Genomic DNA, 5358 nt, shown 5'->3' with positions numbered 1-5358 from the left:
GGTTTTTAAGTCTTTGGTATGACTTGTTCCCGAGGCCCCATTTAAATACATACAACTCTTGGATCCATGAGGTACCCCTAAAATCCTAATATTAAAGTCTACTTTCTATGAAGCTACCACGATCTGCTGTTGTTACCTCAAAAAACAGGTAGTGTCACTACTATATTTCTAAAATAAAACAGGAAGGGAAGAGAGACAGAATGAGAGAGAGAGAATCTAACCCATCATTAAAAGTGAAAGTGGGGTGTTTGTGGCCTTTGATTACTATTTCTTTGGATCTGTGTCTGGTATTAGAAGTCTATAATTCTTACTCTAATCCAGATAACAAATATCCATCCTAAAATTTCTAATCACATCCTTCATTTCTATGTTAGAAATCTTCTACCCAGTAAAAGGAGTGGAAGACCAGAATTTGTGGGCAGCGTTTTCTAGCCTGGCTGTCAAGTATTATTTTTAGTGAAAAAAAGAAAAAATAATCCAAGGTCACATTTTTAGCTTCGTTACACTCAACTCCAAATTCAGCAATCTAGTGACTTTTATTGTTCTTCTAGGTCCTAGGAGCTGTTCATGTTTGAGCATTTCATCTTTAGAATACCTAATATAAAGTATTACATGTGTGCATGTGCATGTGTGTGTGTTTCAGTCTTCAAATTCCACAGTGTTCCTTTCTGCATCTTGTTAAAATCTTTGCAGATTGATATTCTCTTCTGAACATCTTTCTCAGAGGTGTGTCATGCCATGCTGGAGTTTAAATGTATGTATAGCTAGCTAATCTAACCCTTATCACCCAATGCTGGTTATATGATATAAACTTGGTTAATGAAGTATTAAGATGGATAAAAGTTATGTTATGTTAACAGTAAACAACTTTTGTTGCATAGATTTATATACATTTTTTAAGTTACCTTGTTTTGAACCATTGTCAGGCTTATTCCTGTTCCAAATGAAAGCACCCAAAGTCTCCATATCTCCTATCTCTTGCTTCTGTTATGCTTTGGTCTTATCCTCTGCCCATGAGTTACTCCTTGCTTTCTATGTGTACTCCAAACTCAACAGCTACTCTAACTCAAAACCATTAAGAAATTATAAAAGTTCAGAGCAGACATTAGAATGGAAAATGAATTTAACCATATTAAAAAAAATAGCAGCAGTCCATGCATAAAGTCCAATAACTTTAATGGGTTTATTTTTGCTTTAATTTTCTCATTAAGGGTGAAATTTTAGCTGTTCATTTTGTATACCACAACACAGAATCAGTGATTGCATGAACACCTTAGTCTCTACAAGTCTAAATCTACCCCTAGTACACATCGAAAGGACCTGAATGACACACCATGCATCTCGAGTGACCGTGCACTGTCATATACTCTGAGCTCTACACCAAATCGACATTTTAACTTTGTTTCAAATGTCTCTTAGAGACAAATACAGAATAGTAGGTATAAAAATTTCTGAAGAGTATGAAGAGTAATGAAGTTTTGCCAAGGTTCTGTTGTACTTATCAAGGAAAGTTTTCAGACTAACTTACCAGAAAGCCTGACTGATTTGAGTAGTCATTTTGACCTGTGATTTAACTATTAAATACAATTTGAACAATCCTAAAAGAAAGCATTGTCTAATAAGATATGGATCCTGGTATCTTTTTATAAACAACCTCTAATGATTTTTGAAATAGCAAGAAAATGCTGATGGAATAACTTCCATGATATTGAAATAGATCTAGTGTAAGCTTATACAAAGTTATTTTTTCAAAATTCAGCAGGGAAAGAGATCAGAACTTTTGAGATATACCTTTCGTGAAAAACATTACTCAGTTATGTGGGGTTTTTTTTTCCTTCTCTTACTCTCTCCAACCCTTCTTTTTCTCCTTTCCTTCCTTAATAATTGGGCTCCACCTATGGTTTTAATCTTGTCGAGTCAGAAATTGTCTTGACTTAATTTGGATTTCCTTATATGTTTTCATGCTTAAAAACAAAACAACAATAAAAAATTCTATTTCTGATCACAACGAGATATTCCCAATCTCTTTTCATTCATTATTATTTTAATTCATAGAGATCTAATGTAATTTGGTAAAAACAAATATTACTGGATAAAGAATCAATTGGCATAAAAAGAAAGATGTTTAGGGGAAAATGACTAGGCAAAGAATTTAGAAAGAAGTGATGACTTTTGTGTTAAAAATCCGGAATTTAGTTTTGCTTTGCCATGCAGAAGATAGATGTTGCTATTCTTTTTCAAAATATAAAACTTAAATCTCATGCCTAGGTTCTGGAATGTCTAAAGTAACTATGGGTACCAAATTTATGATTTACAACAAAATTTGGCATTTAATCTTCTGATCATATTTAAAATCAAGAAATAATTGTATTCTCGAAATGTTACTTTTTCTATATAACAAATTCACTAATTTATATACTCAGGAACACTGATAATAAACAGTCTCTTGGGGACAAAAATAAAAATAGGCCATGGAGAGATGTTCTTGTTGTTCTCTTTTCTTTTCTGTAACTCTGTTATTCCTCCAGAAGGATCCTGGAGGGAGAGACACCCCGGTTTTGACCATGTACTACTGAACCTTTGCATAGCTGCTGTCCACCTTGGGCAGAGGCTTCCAGGGGTGGCCTTCCACTGGGACAGCCATATCCCTGTCTTGGTCCCCACGGCTTCCTGTTTCACCTCCTGACTCCCTTCTTGAGGAACTTAGGTGACCTAACACAGAGTAATTATTTGATGCAATTTGCTTGAATGTAGGCAAGATATTCCTAATCTATTACCATTTACTTCTTATGATGTGTAGGAAAGAATTACTCCAATTCTGCCTGTCCTCACAAATCTAAACCTGTAGGAGAAAATCATGAAAGATGCTAATTTCCCCCCATTCAGCCAATACCGAGAGTTATAATATCTGTGACCTAAGTGCCAAGAAGGCAGGGATGGTGCCTGAGTGCTCACTACTAGGTACACTCAATTAGACTATCTCTTCTTGGCACATGGTAGGTGCTCAGAAAAAAAAAAATTAATAAAGGAAAGAATAAAATATATAAGCAGATTTACTTATAGCAAAAATACTGACTTTCCCAATTCAATCTGTTCACAAGGTAGATCAATCTGTGATAAACGCAATGATGTTATATTAAAAGGAAACACACCTTGTTCATTTGACATATAAGAATTATGTGTATGAACACAGTTCACACCGTGGCATTTTGGAATTAATGGTTTCATTACTATTTTCCAGGCTTGTCAGAATAACCGTTCCTCTGCACTCACTAGAATTTCTTCCTCTGTTTTCGTTTTCTTTTTTTCTGGCTGATCACAGGAATGTTGAGGCATTGCAAAATAAATTTCAACTCTATAATCTGAACTGAAGTTATGTAAGTGCTGTAAATCAAAACCATTTGCTTTAGTAATCGAAGAGTAAACTGAAGACTATGCTGTAGATGTTAATGTTTCAAGGTCAACATGTATTTCAGATAAATTAAAAAGAGCAAACACTGCTTTCTAAAATAGAAACAAAAGTTATTGGGTTTTCTCCATTTTTGTATTTATTATTCCATTGCCTGAATGTATGCTTGAGGTAAAAGGGCAATCAAGATGAAACTTATAAAGACTAGTTGTGGTCTTGGAGCCTAAACAGAGGAATATTCTTGCATAAGTTTCAATGGTTCTAGTTTTTTCCCCCATAGCTGGATTTATACCTAAGCGGAATTTCATTATTAAATTAAGCAGTCAGTGTCCTTACACATACTAAGACAGATGGGAATTTAAATTTTGCACAACAGACGTCATTGTCTTAGGTTAGAGATGTATAATACATCATATTGCAGGATTTTTTAATATGAGCAAACATTACCTTTTGCATTATATGGATTAGAAAACTCTCTAAGAAGCAAGAATGTTAAATTATCTTGTAGTTTTTGTTCGTTTGTTTGTTTTTGAAATTGTCTGTTTAAATTGAATACTCACTGGTACTCATGTTGCCACATGGAACATGACCAGTGTGTTAAACTCACTCTCAGTTGTAACTGACTATGTTTATCTGACTTTAGTTTTATCTAGGCATTCTAAAATGGAAGGTCTATCATATTATTTTTAAAATTCTATAAAGGGATATTTCCTCCTTGAAAATGCATAAATTCTTAAGATTCATGGTAAAGCCATGGCTAGGATTTGAAAATGCACAGAACATAGGACAGTAAAAGGTAGTTCAGTACAGCAATAAATAATACCATATCTATTCATTTTCATTGGGAATGCATGAAATAGACTGTAACTTTACAAATAACTTTACAAAATATTTCAGTGTTATCTCCTCATTTTTAGAAAGAGCACAAATATCAGAAAGCATGATTCATGATGTAATAAAATATCTCCTTTTCTTAATTTAAAATATTTCTTTTTTATATTCTCCTTTGATTTTCTTCTATATTTTCTTAAAAATATTTTCTTTATATTCTGACTTTGACCACATTGAAAATTAATTTTGCATTTTTTGATTAAAAGTGTTCCTGACTATTTTTCTTAAATGTGAATCTATCTGTGCCATCAGTCCTATGAAAAGGAGCTTTAGAATTCTGTCTTAACTTGTAAGCAAAGCATTAGCCAATATTCCAAATGGGAAGCCTTGCATTTGAATAGGTTAAAAGTGGGAACTGCCTTCTATTGATCGATGTACTATGTCAAAAATCACTATTAAATACAACCTATGCATGGTAAAAGTCTGATCATCCAAATTTTAGATAACCTACCTTTTACATCTTTAATGTCTGAGTATGTTAAAGGTTTTTCCCCTAACTCCTTGACTATTACCTCTACCTTTGCTTCTACACGAGCACATTTTAAATCATGTATTGTCTAATTAATTTAGACATATGTTGAGATAATGCATGATATCACATTTAACCTCTGAATATCCTCATGACAAAAAGTGAGGAGTGTGGCTGACACGAGGTCTGTCTCCTACAGAGGCAGTCAGTGACCCAGGCAGCTTGTCCTACCCCCTACTTGCCCCCACCACAATCCACCGCCAGAGCCTTCATAGTAAGCTGCTTTTCTCAGAGCTCTGGACTCTAGTCCCTGGAGGTTTTTGAGATTAAATTTGAATTTGGCAAATGTCGGAGGGGATTTTGTGGTTAAATAATGCCAGATTATAGGTCTTCCTGAACAAGCGGCATTATATCTCTAAATATAATCCACATCTTTGCTGCTTGCTTGCTTTTTGGTGGAGTTTTGCTTGCTTTTTTTGGTGGAATTGTGAAATTCCTTATGATGATTTGTCAAAATGACCAGTTACTAAGTGCTCTCTTCAAAGTCCTTAACTTGGATTTATTAAAGTGATTGTATAAATGATGGTGT

This window comes from Pteropus vampyrus, unplaced genomic scaffold (assembly GCF_000151845.1).
Source record: "Pteropus vampyrus isolate Shadow unplaced genomic scaffold, Pvam_2.0 Scaffold12, whole genome shotgun sequence".
Classification (NCBI taxonomy): domain Eukaryota; kingdom Metazoa; phylum Chordata; class Mammalia; order Chiroptera; family Pteropodidae; genus Pteropus; species Pteropus vampyrus.
This window is presented reverse-complemented; position numbering follows the sequence as displayed.